Source organism: Theropithecus gelada, chromosome 12 (assembly GCF_003255815.1).
Source record: "Theropithecus gelada isolate Dixy chromosome 12, Tgel_1.0, whole genome shotgun sequence".
Classification (NCBI taxonomy): Eukaryota; Metazoa; Chordata; class Mammalia; order Primates; family Cercopithecidae; genus Theropithecus; species Theropithecus gelada.
Window position 1 is genome coordinate 108,690,836 of NC_037680.1, and position 13,524 is coordinate 108,704,359.

Consider the following 13,524-nt stretch of genomic DNA (forward strand, 5'->3'; position numbering starts at 1 on the left):
TCTTATGAATATATAAACAAGTTAAGCCCTAAAATTACTTCTTTTCTCTGGCATTTTGTCTACTATATGAGCTGCAGTTGTGTTGCTCCTGTTTCTTTTCACACGCAAGTCACCATTTTGGACATTTCAGAATGGAACCCTTCTATCTCCTAGACTGTGAATTTGATGGTCCTTTGCTGTATTATTTTATGAGTTACTTCTGGAGCATCAACAGTTCTCTCTTAAAAAAAAATCTTGTGGGCACTTAATAAGAGTTGTATATGCCCAAAATGTGTTTGCTCCTGTTGTTGAAGGAGGTTGTTTATTATCGTTGTTGTTATGGTGTGTTATTGAATATAGTTTAGGAACTCAAGTAGCTTAGTTACCTAATATAAATACTATTGGCCGGGGCGGCGGGGCGACCCGGGGCTGCGCGGGGGCGGGGTGCCGCCTCCCTGGGCCTGCCTGGGCAACCGCCTCCGCGATGCCGCTGCTTGTCGAGGGGAGGCGAGTGCGGCTGTCGCAGTACTCGCCCACGCTGCTGCGTCCGAGCCCACTCTCCTTTGGAGGAAAGAGCCAGACTTCTCAGAGGTCAGTCTGTTCGAGAAGTGGGACCCCAGGGCCTTCTGTGTGTTCAGCGAAGAGAGCTTGCAGTGACCTCCCCGAAGAATGGCTCCATCTCCATTCTGGGTTCTGATGATGCCACTACTTGTCACATTGTGGTCCTGAGGCAAACAGGTAATGGGGCCACCTGCTTGACACATTGTGACGGAACCGACACCAAAGTTGAATTCCCCTTGATCATGAACTCCATAAAATCCTTTTCCGACCACGTTCAATGTGGAAGGCTGAAAGTGCACCTCGTTGGAGGCTTCAGTGACGACAGGCAGTTGTCACAAAAACTCACTCATCAACTTCTTAGTGAATTTGACAGGCAAGAAGATGACATTCACTTAGTGACATTATGTGTGACAATTAAATGACCGGGAAGAAAACGAAAACCACTTTCCAATAATATATGGCATTGCTGTCAACATTAAGACTGCAGAGATTTACAGAGCCTCCTTTCAAGGTCCAGGTCCGGAGGAGCAGCTGCGTGCTGCGCGAACTTTAGCAGGAGGACCAATGATTAGCATTTACGATGCAGAGACAGAACAACTTCGCATAGGACCGTACTCCTGGACGCCATTTCCACATGTGGATTTCTGGTTGCAGCAAGATGACAAGCAAATACTAGAGAATCTTTCTACTTCGCCTCTGGCCGAGCCGCCCCACTTTGTTGAATTCATTAGATCTACCTTGATGTTTTTTAAAAAAAATACCCATCTCCAACTAACACACTGTTTCCTGGAAATAAAGCCCTACTCTACCCAAAAAAAAAAAAAAAAAAAAAAAAGAATTACTAGGTCAAAAGATAAGAAATTATTCAAATGGATTCTGTGTGCTACCAGGTTGCTGTGATCTGAATGTATCCCCAGAATTCATATGTTAGAAACATCATCTCAAATGCACCAGCGTTGGCAGATGTGGAGTCTTTTGGGAAGTGTTTAGGTCATGAGGGTAGAGCCCTATTGAATGGATTATAAATAAAAGGGCTTGCAGAATTGGGTTTTCTTACTCTTGCCCTTCTGCCTTCTGACTTCTACCTTCTGTCCACATGATGACTCAGCAAGAAAGCCCTCACCAGGTGCTGATGCCTTAATCTTGGACTTCCCAGCCTCCAGAACTGGGGAGACAGTCTGGACACAGGGAAAACCTGAGACCAGGTTTTTATCCATTCTTTAATTAAATAATTAAAAGAGATAAACAAATTTGCTTTTATTTCTTTAACTTTTACTTTTTGGCTTTCCATTCATCCTGTGACCTTGTTGATATTTTAAATGTTGGTTTTATCATCTTCAGTATTGTCTGTTTCTCATATGTGTTATTTCTGTGTTTGGCACTTTGCTTTGGGCACAGTGCCACTTGTGTGTGCCTAAGGCTGGATTTGTGTCCTCATGGTATTAACTCTCAAGTCAGGGACATAGACATATTTCTGTAAGCATACACATCCTTGTTTTGTGCAGACTTTTCTTTCATGCTCATGTTTCTTTTCCTTTTGTTTGTAGCCAGACATTTTGGACCCAATGTCTATTTCTCACTAGTGATGTGGATTCTGCAGTTTGTTTTCTACCCCAGCTTTCTACCAAAGTTGTTCTTTTCATGGTTGTCACTGATTTCCTACCTGTTTTCATTGGTTGTTTTCTTAGTTTTCATTTTCCTTGAGCTTTCTACAGTGATTTAAGACCATTGATTTCCATTTTCTTTGTAATAACCTCTCATTAGTTCCATGGCCCGGTTCTGTTTCTTCTATTCAGTGTGTTTGTTTTTTTTATTGATTTCTCTCTTTTCTCCACTTAGTTGTAGACACTTCTTTTTTCTTTTTTTGAGATGGAGTCTCGCTCTGTTGCCCAGGCTGTAGTACAATGGCATGATCTCGGCTCACTGCAACCTTTGCCTTCTGGGTTCAAGCAATTCTCCTGCCTCAGCCTCCTGAGTAGCTGGGATTACAGGTGCACCACCACGTCCAGCTAATCTTTTTTTTTCTTTTTCTTTTTTACTTTTTTTTTTTTTTAAGGAGAGATGGGGTTTTGCCACGTTGGCCAGGCTCTCAAAATCCTGACCTCAGGTTTTCCACCCACCTTGGCCTCCCAAAGTGTTGGGATTACAGGCGTGAGTCACTGCGCCCAGCCAGTTGTAGACATTTCTTAAGCTTCTAGCCTATGTCCTCTTTTCTTTCTTTACATTCTTTTCCAGATAGGTCTTTATGTACTTTCCTAGTTTAAACTGACACTTCTATTTGGAGGATTTCCACCATCCATTTGTTTATTCGACATTTTTTGATTGGCAGCTTTGTACGTGGCACTGGCCTGGGTCCTGGAGATACAAAGATGAACACACTTTGACTACCCTAGATGAACTTGGAGACCATTGCAGAAATCAGATGTGTAGACAGAGAGCCACATTGCTGTGTGATAGGTTTCTTAACCCTGATGTGAACACAGAGATGAAGGAAGTACATGGAGTGGGAGACAATGGCTCTAAGGAAACTTAAATTTCTTGTAAGAGTGACATTTGAATTGCAGTTGGAAAGGAGAGTTTGCAAAATGAAAACTAAGGGGAGAAGAGAATATTTTAGGAAAGGGAACTGTATGTTTAAAGGAAGAGAAGCATGCATGCCTCCCAAGTCTCAACTGGTGAGGGCAGGGGTTTTGTCTTATTTTATTTGTATTCATGGTATTAAGGTAACAACTGGCACCTTTCAAGTTAGATTGGGGTCTCCATTCTAGATCCTTTATTTACTGGCTCTGGGCTTTAGGGGCCTTACCTATAAATGGTGTAAGTTTTTGATAAGGGTGAATGAGTTGTAATCAACTAAAATAGTGTCTGACAAGTAGTAGGTGCTTTTAAAATGTGAGTTATATTCTTTCATTTTCCTTCTCTATCTAGCCACCTGTTAACTGGCATACAGTAGGCAGGGAGTAGATACTTGTTGAACAATTTCAGTGTTTCCAAACACCAGAAAAAGATACAGGATTGTTTCTTGTGATGTAAACTTTTACGACTAGGAAGACCAAAAGCACAGGATGAATTCACTAAATTTAGTAATCTTACAAAGCAGAAACTTGTTTTCTTAAGAACTAGCTTTAACTGGAAGAGAAAACACAGCAATGAATCAAGTCAGGTCTGCTGGATGTTTGCACATGGGAGCTGGATAATTTTCCCCCCAAATATAAAAGATTGGATATGTTGTTTATAAATGTCTTCTATAATATTTCTTCATTAATGTTTATAGTTGATTTTGGGTTTGTTTTCATCTTAGTTTCTTTTTTTTTTTGAGATGGAGTNTTTGGGTTTGTTTTCATCTTAGTTTCTTTTTTTTTTTGAGATGGAGTCTTTTTCCATCGCCCAGACTGGAGTGCAGTGGTGCGATCTTGGCTCACCACAACCTCCATCTCCTGGTTCAAGCGATTCTCCTGCCTCAGCCTCCCAAGTAGCTGGGATTACAGGTGCCTGCCAGCATGCCTGGCTAATTTTTTGTATTTTTAGTAGAGACGGGGTTTTGCCATGTTGGTCAGGCTGGTCTCGAACTCCTGACCTCAGGTGATCCACCCGCCTCAGCCTCCCAAAGTTAAGGCTATACAGAATTTAGGTACTTCTGTTAAGGCTATACAGGTACTTCTGTTAAGGCTATACAGAATTTAGAAAATATGATGGTGTCAGTTTTATTATTATGTTAAAAGTAGTTTAAAAGTATACTTTTAAAAATAAAAGCAAGGAGGGTAGTTACATGTCTAAAAGGAAACACTGTTTTTCTATACTACTCTCAACGCTTCTGACATAAACTGTGTGGATTTTCCACACCAACCAGTTCTCCTCAGACTCTAATTGGGTGTCCTACATTTTAACTCAGTCCTGACACTACGCAGAGTTAGCACAGACCCCACAGGTTAAGTGCTCATACCACAAGACTGCCCTCCACCCAGGTGCCAGTCACAGTCTGGGCTGCCTGTACTTCTGACTGGCTATTATTTGGGGATTCCCATAGCCCCCTCAGGTTCAGTAATTTGCTATAATGGTTTATAAAACTCAGGGAAACATTGACTTATGTTTACCAGTTTATTATAAAGGATATTGCAAGGAATATAGATGAATAGCCAGATGAAGAGGTACATAGTGCCTCTATGGAGGGGCATGGAGCTGCCACACCCTCTTGAAGTCCTCCACCCTACCAGCATCTCTCTGTGTTTACCAACCCTGAAGCTTTCTGAACTCATTTATGGTTTTTATGGAGGCCACATTACACAGGGGTGATAGATTAAATCATTGGTCATTGAACTCAATCTCCAGCCCCTTGTCCCTTTCTGGAGGTCAGGGGGTTGGGCTGAAAGTTCCAACCCTCTAATCACATGGTTCATTCTCTGGCAGCTGGTCCCATCCTCCAGGAGTCCCTCGTTAGCCTAATCTGAGGTATGTTCGAAAGCGACTTACTACCAATAACAAAAGATGCTCCTCTCACCCCATCACTAAGAAAATTCGTGCGGTTTTTAGGAGCTCTGTATTAGGAACTGGGGATGAAGAACAAATTTATATTTTTTAATTATTTCATAACATCACAGTATCAGTTAGTGTTTCTTTTCTTCTTCAATGATGCAACAATTCATTCAACAAATATTATTTTGGACATCTACTGTGTACCAGACAAGAGAACGTATCATTGAATATAACACAGTGTGCTGTCCTCATGGAACATGCAGAAAGTTTATATTGTCTGTTAGGCTAGAATGGATCCATGGAGGCTTATTTTCAAAACCTATTCTGTCTTTATTTAAGAACCATAGAAGATTTAAGTAATACTTTAACATTTGGAAACTATTTTAACAAATGGAAAAGCCAGAAGTGATTTTTACTTTTTTCTGATTTGAAAGGAAAATTCTTTCTTTTAGCAGAGACCTCTAAATTCATTAGGGAAACAACAACCAACCAGTCATAGTATTATATGCTTAAAGTATGATTTTTGTCATAGAACCAGTAAGTTAAATGGCTTTCCTCAACTCATTCATTTTAGGCTTATTTGACACCTTTTGAGGTATGAAGACTCCAGTGTCAAATGGCTTTACCAGTGAATGCTTCCAAATGTTTAAAACAGGTAAATAACAAAATCTTACAAAAACTATTCTGGAGAACAGAAAAATGTTTTATGAGGCCAGCATGCCCTTGATATCAAAACCTGACAAAGATAATACAATGTAAGAAAATTGTAGGGAAAGCCCTCTTATAAACACAGATACAAATGCCCTAAATAAAGTAACAGAAAATTGAATCCATAGATATGTAGTAGGTATAATACATTATGACCAGGTGAGGTTTATTCCACTAATGTAAGATTGGAGGATTACTGTTCAAAACTCAAATAATGTAATTCATCACATTACCAGAAGAAAGGAAAAATCTTATGGTTACTCTAGTTTCTGTAGAAAGTGTTTGATGAAATTAAAGATCCATTCGTGATAAGTACTAGTAATAGAAGAAGACTCTTTCATCTGATAAAGGCTCCTTACAAAAGCCTACAGTAAACATCATAGCTAGTGCTGAAACGGTGAAAGCTTTCCCCCTGATGATGGGAATGAAGCGAGGATGCTCACTATCATTACTTTTATTCCATGTTATATCATAGACTATAGTTAATGTAATAAAGCAAGAAAAAAGATAGGAGGATTGGGAAAGTAAGACAGTACTCATCATTTTCAGACTAGTTGATTGTATACATGGAGAATTAAAAGGGCTGCTACATACAAAGTCAGCCTACAAAAATTATTTGTATTTCTGTGTATCAACAACAAAGAAAAAATGTTACCCTTTTGTTAGCGTGTAAAAAAGAGTTTTCAAGACCTCAACATTGAAAACGACCCAATGTTTTTATCAAAAGATGCTAAAGATGCTCTAACTAAATGGTCATGGACTATAAAATTTATTATGGTAAAAATATTAATTCTTCCCAAATTGATCACTGCATTTAACAGAATCCAAGCCAGCATTCCAGCACTCATTGTTGTGTGTGTGTAGAAAGTAACAAGCTGATTTTAAAAATAGATGACAATGTAAAGGACTGAAATAACCGAGACAATTTTGAAGTACAAAGCTGGAGTTCTTAAACTGCCCAACATCAAGACTTATCATAAGTGAGCACAGTTAAAATGGTATGGTATTTAGTATAAGGAGAGATACATAAGCTGATGAATGGAATAGAAAGTCCAGTAATAGACTCATATATGGTCACTTGATTATGACAAAGGTGACAGTGCAATGCAGCGGAGGAAAGAATGCTCTTTTCAACAAGTGGTGCAAGGCTGATTGGTTATCCACTTGGAGAAAAAAGATGTTGACCTTTATTTTATACCATGCACAAAAATCAATTCTAGGTAGATAAAAAAACCTAAATGTGAAAGGTAGAACAGTAAAGCTTTTCAAGGAAAACATGGTACCATATTTTCATGACTTTAGGGGCACCAAAAATTTCTTATAAAAACAGGACACAAAAAATAGGCCTGGCGTGGGGCCTCATACCTGTAATCCCAGCACTTTGGGAGGCTGAGTTGGGCAGATTACCTGAGGTCAGGAGTTGGAGACCAGCCTGGGCAACATGGTGAAACCCCGTTTCTACTAAAAATACAAAAATTAGCTTGGCCTGGTGGTGTGTGGCTGTAGGCACAGCTACTCAGGAGGCTGAGGCAGGACAGTCACTTGAACTCAGAAGGCGGAGGTGAGCTGAGATCATGCCCCTGCACTCCGGACTGGGTGACAGAGCAAGACTCCATCTCAAAACAACAACAACAACAACAACAACAAACAAAAAACACCAACCATGAAGGAGAAAAAGTAATAGATTGGAGTACATTAAAGAACTCTTCAAAAATACCACAAGGAAAGTAAATATTAATCTGCACAATGGGAAAAGATATATGCAACCAGATATATATTCAACAAAGGACTCCTAACTAGAATTTATAAAGAATTCCCTGTTATAATTGAGAAAAAAACCAGACAACAGATAGAAAAATGGGCAAACAAGTGATGCAGGCCCTTCACAAAAAGCTATCCAAATGGCCAATGCACTTAGGAAAAGATGCTCAGCTTTATCAGTTATCAGGGAAACGCAAGTCAAAAGCAGTACTACTTCACTTCTACCTGAAGGGCCAAAATAAATAGGTAAACAATACTAACAGTTGGTGAGGTGTAGAGTAACTGGAATTTTCATATACTGCTAGCGGGAATGTCAATATAGCTTTGGAAAACTGCTTGGCATCATTTGCTAAAGTTGCTGATATCTTGTGGCCCAGAATTTTCATTCCCAGGTATATGGCCAACAGAAATGGGTACATTTGTACACAAAAAAATATGTCTAGGAATCTTCCTAGCAATTTTATGTAAAATAGCCCCAAACTGGAAACCACCCAAATCTCAATAGTAAAATGGATATATTGTATGTATATACAATAGAATACGGTCTAGCAGAGAGAATGGATGAACTACAGCAATGTGCAGCAGTTAAGTATGAATCTAATGGCCAAACGCAAAACTACTGATGATTCTACTTATAAGCATAAAACTATAGTTTTATCAGGATATTATTTGTCTTTGAAGGGGCAGTAATTGAAAGGGGCAAGAGAAGAGCTTCTTGAGTATTGGTTCTGGCAGGCAGAATTATAAGGTGGCCCTCAAGATTCTCCTCCTTAAATATACACACCATGTATAATTCCCTCACCTTGAGTGTGGGTGGCACCTGTGAATATGATGGAATATCCTTCCTATGAGCAAGTCACAATTTTGGGCAGAGGCAAAGGGCTTTTGCAGATGTTATTGGAGTCCCTAATCAGCTGACTTTAAGTTAACTGTAAGAGAGATTATCCTTGTGGACCTGACCTCATCAGGTGAACCCTTTAAAATAGCATCCAGGAGTTAGAGATTCTTTGCTGCCCTTGAAGAAACAAACTGCCAGGAGTTTTATAGCTTCAAGAAAACGAATTTTGCCGACAGCCACCCAGGCTTCTGTTAGGACCCTAATTGTTAAACCATAGATCAGATGGCAGCCCCAGCTGACCGACACCTTGATTACAGCCACTAGAGAGCCCAGCTAAGCCATACCGAGATACTCGACCCACAGAAGTCGTAAGATAATAAATGTGTCTTGTTTTAAACTGCTAAGTTTGTGGTAAGTTTCTGTGTCGCATAGAAAACTAACATACTAGTGAGACTCTGTTTCCTCATCTTGGTTAGTGTTGTATGTGGGCGTTGTTTATTTGTAAAAAGTCATCATATTATGCATTTATGATTTGTGTATTTTTCTATATGTAATTAAAAATGAGTTATATTACCCAAAAGTGTTTACTTTAGAACAAGGGAAAAATTAATGGCATTCCTCTGTATTCCCTTTAACCAGTACACAAATATAATCAAATAGTTATGTTGTAATTGCAATGGTCAGTTTGAACACTAGCAGATTTGGTCACAAAAAGTTAAATATTTCTTCCCATAAGTGAACTCACCCTCTGTCCTTGCTCTCATTGACATGTCACTTATATTTTACATCCCCCGCACCATGGTGTCACTATGAGAGTGGTAGAGTCTTGAAGCTGGAGATGTAATGATTTTTCACTTTTCTATTTCAAAGTTGATGAAACTGGGACGTGCCTCAAGTTAAGTATTGAGTAGCAAAGCTAGTACCTCGGTTCTTGAAAGCTCTAATTCTGTGGCCATTTCCTCGTATCATAGAGCTTCTGGAATCCAAAGGAAATACATGCATTTTGGTAGTGGTTTTGTCATAGATGCAGTTTGATCTGGGTAGAGGGTATTGAGTGGGGGAGTAACATTCTCTGTTTCTAATTAGAACTAGTAAACCAATTTTGCAGGTTGTGGAAGGTGTATGGGAAAGATTCATTTAGCCACAAATGTCTACTATGCCTAACCTTTATGCTATGCACTGGGATGTCATTGTCACCAATTATCTGTTTTGAGTTTCTGTTTACCACACATGGCTTCCAGCTCTTCCAAATTTTCCCAGACTCATACTGCTTTACAGCCTTCCTCCTTCTTGAGTCAATAAGAAGTTAGATAATGCCCCTACTTTTCCCAGTGTGGACACAGAACTGGACTCTGTATATGTGTGAGTGGATGTAAATCCAGATTTAAGTCAGTCACTGATCATGAAGAATCCTTGGGTTAAGGCTTCTAGCTGAAATCCTGACTCAGTGATTTAAGAAAGCATTGCAGAATTAAATGTAACAGTTATGGCATGTAGATGCATCTAAACATGTTTCATCCATAAAGCATGTTTTTATTTGTGCCCATTTTCTTAAATGGTTTTATAACTTATGACCTTTTTGTTTTTCCTTTTTTACATGCTGATCCTGAGTTCATAGTATTGTATTTTGGAAAAGCTAGAAATATTAAAATAGTGCTTCTGGGGTAAAGTATCTGTCAGTATTTCCATTATGAAATGCAATTTTAAAGGGTTTAGAAGTCAGCTGTAAAAATTTGTTCTTGGCTGATATTTTGTATACAAAAATCTCTGCCCAGGATAATTTTCAGAAGAATTCTTGCAACAGCATAAACTGTAAGGTTATATGGCAGAACCAGCTTACATTGAACTCATTTTTTATGCTTCTATCAAAGTAGGGAAAAGATGAAAGCTTTTAAAATGATTAAAATAAAAACAATATGAAATCTGTATTCTGGACTTACATGCTCGGAAAATTGTTCGTTTTAAAAGATAGTTATTCTACCACTCTACTATTACAAGGCTCGCCGTTGGCTTAACTATCAAAAATAATAGCACCACCAAACCCAGAATAAGCCCTGAATCTTAGGTGACTTCAGAACAACTCTTTTTACACATTTAAAAAAAAAATAATTTCAACTTTTATTTTAGATTCCAGGGGTACATGTGCAGGTTTGTTACCTGACTATATTGCATGATGCTGAGGTATGGGGTATGATTGATCCTGTCACCCAGGTACTGAACATAGTACCCAATAGTTAGTTTTTCAGCTCTTGCCCCATCCCTTCCTTCTCCCTCTGGAAGTCCCCACTGTCTATTGTTGCTGTCTTTATTTCCCTGAGTATCCATTGTTTAGCCTCCACTTTTAAGTGAGAACATGTGGTATTTGGTTTTTTGTTCTTGAGCTAATTCACTTAGGACAGTGGCCTACAGCTTCATCCATAGTGCTGGAAAGGACATGATTTCATTCTTTTTTAATGGCTACATGGTATTCCATGGTGTATGTGTACCACATTTTCTTTATCCAGTCCAACATTGGACTGGGCACCTAGGTTGATTCGATGTCTTTCCTATTGTGTATAGTGCTGCAATGAACATATAAGTACACGTATCTTTTTGGTAGAACAATTTATTTTCTTTTGGATGTATACCAAGTAGTGGCATTGCTGAGATTTTTTTCTATAGAGTTGTTTGAACTCCTTATACATTCTGGTTGTTAATCCCTTGTCAGCCATCTGTAAAGGGATATGCAGATATTTTCTTCATTTTGTGGATTGTCTCTTCACTTTCTCCATTTTGTGGGTTTTTTCCATTCTGTGGGTTGCCTCTTCATTTTGTTGATTGTTTCCTTTGCTGTGCAGACGCTTTTTAACTTGATGTGATCCCATTTGTCCATTTTTGCTTTGGTCGCCTGTGGTTGTAGGGTATCGCTCAAGAAGCCTTTTGACTTCTTGCCCACTCCAATGTCCTGGAGAGTTTCCTCAGTGTTTTCTTTTAGTAGTTTAATAGTTTGAGGTCTTAGATTTAAGTTTTTAATCTATTTTGATGTGATTTTTGTATATGGCGAAAGATCAGGCTCTAATTTTATTCTTCTGCATTTAGATAACCAGTTTTCCCAGCACCATTTATTGAAGAAACTAGGTTCTCTATTCTCTTCCATTGGTCTATGTGTCTTTTTTTATGCCAGTATCATACTGTTTTGGTTGCTATAGCTCTGTAGTGTAATTTGAAGTCTGGTAATGTGACTTTTCCAATTTCATTCCTTTTACTTAGGATAGCTTTGGCTATTCTGGGTCTTTTATGGCTTCATATAAATTTGAAGATTTTTTTCTATTTATATGAAGAATATCATTGGTATTTTGTTAGGTATTGCATTGAATCTGTAGATTGCTTTGGGTAGTATGCACATTTTAACATTATTAATTCTTCCAACCAATGAACATGGAATATCTTCCCATATTTTGTGTGTTGTCTTCAATTTCTATCATCAGTGTTTTATAGTATTTATTGTAGTTGTCTTTTATTTCTTTGGTTAAGTTAATTTCAAGGTATTTAATTTTATGTGTATCTATTATAAATGCAATTACTTTCTTGATTTATTTTTCAGATTGTTCTCTGTTGGCATAGAGAAATGCTGCTTATTTTTATATGTTGATTTGTATCTTGCAACTTTACTGAAATTGTTTATTAGCTCTAATAGTTTTTTGGTGGTCTTTAGGTTTTTCCAAATATAAGATCAGGTTATCTGCAAACAAGAATACTTTGACTTCTTCCTTTCCAATTTGGTGGGTACTGTTTCTTTCTTTCTCTTGTCTGATTGCTCTAGCTAGAACTTCCCAGAGCAACTTATTTAAGAACAGATTTTAGCAGCTCATTTTGAAAGCAGTATTTGGGGCTGCTCAGGGACTGTGTAACTCTAAAGAGACTCTTTTGTCTCTTTTTCCTAGTTGATGAAAAATAGCTTTCTGTTTGTTACCGGGCTTAGGTGTCCTCAAAGAAAGTAAGAAGGGAAAGCAAAGACATGTTTCTTGCATGATTGGAGACTTATTCCATGAAGCTGGAGAGCTTCTTGTTAATGTAACTTTCTTCCCAAATCTTTGGGCAGGTCTTAGCTTGAAAAGATCAACCATAATGAAGATAAGCTCCTTGCTTTTATGTTATTGTGAGCACACATACACATATAGTTCTGCTGCATTTTACAGCTCGTGGCCAGGTTTTCTTTCTTATTCTTGTCTACTTTTTCTTCAACATTCAATCTCATAAGCAGATTGCCTCCAGGATAATTTTATATGTGGCAGCCAGTCTAGCCTCAGAACTGGCAATAGCTTCCTTTGTTGTATTACTTCTGAACCATAGAAGTGCAGTTCATGTGCAGAGAGCCTACAGGGAACATTTGAAGTCTTCTTGGTCTGAAATGAAACATGACTTTGTGTGAAATGTGAATTGGAAATGATGTTGGGTTATATACAGTTACTCAGAAATAAAGTCTGCATGGTGGAGAAGGAACTACCTCATTAAAGACATGCTTCTTTCCCTCACCACTCCTATTCTTCAAGGTATTGATGCTGTACCACACTTAGGCCCAAACAAGGTTAAAACAACAACAAGCCTTTGATTTATAAAGCTAAACAACTTTTCTTATTTTGTAAAAGAAAACAACTTCTTTAGACAAATAGGAAATTTGCTTCCAGAGTCATCCTGTTTAGCTATGGGGCGGGCTGGGTTGGGGGGCCGCTATGCTGAGGTGAAGGAAAGTCAGCCTTGGCTTCAGAGGTTACTTTCAGCATGTTACTTTCTCTGGAGTCATCTCAGCTGAGAGGCAACTTCTCCATCCTGCCTGGTCTGGTTTTAGTTGGCTTATTCTAGAGAGAGACAGGCATTCATGTTGTCATGATCCACTAGAAGCTCAAGGCTGGAATCTTAGGTGTGGAAGTGATAGTGGGCCTCTTGAAAGGAGAGAAGGCACTACCACACCACTGAGCGAATGTTTGAATTCACAGTTCCTGAAAAGTGGGTATGTTTAGTATAGAGATGCTCTTTGGGAAAGGGCAGATTATTTTGCTTCTCAGAGGGGTAATCTATCACTATAATTATTTATTGAAGAGTAATGTACTGCTATCATTATTGTTCAAACTGCCTCTGATTTGACCAATGGTAGCCCCCCAAGTTGATCCCTGTGCCATTTGGACATGTCCTCATCATTCTTTGAACACTTGTTTCCTAGTGAT

General features: G+C 38.6%; 1 protein-coding gene and 1 pseudogene across 2 annotated transcripts in view; both read left to right on the forward strand.

Moving 5' to 3' along the window:
- Window positions 1-13,524, forward strand: part of DIS3L2 (DIS3 like 3'-5' exoribonuclease 2) — a 378,448-nt gene that overhangs the window by 98,048 nt on the left and 266,876 nt on the right. The gene's annotated exons all lie outside the window — the stretch shown is intronic.
- LOC112636427 lies at window positions 464-9,461 on the forward strand (annotated as a pseudogene). Its single transcript, XR_003122179.1, has 2 exons — window positions 464-1,357; window positions 9,431-9,461. The product of XR_003122179.1 is annotated as a protein N-terminal asparagine amidohydrolase pseudogene (transcript).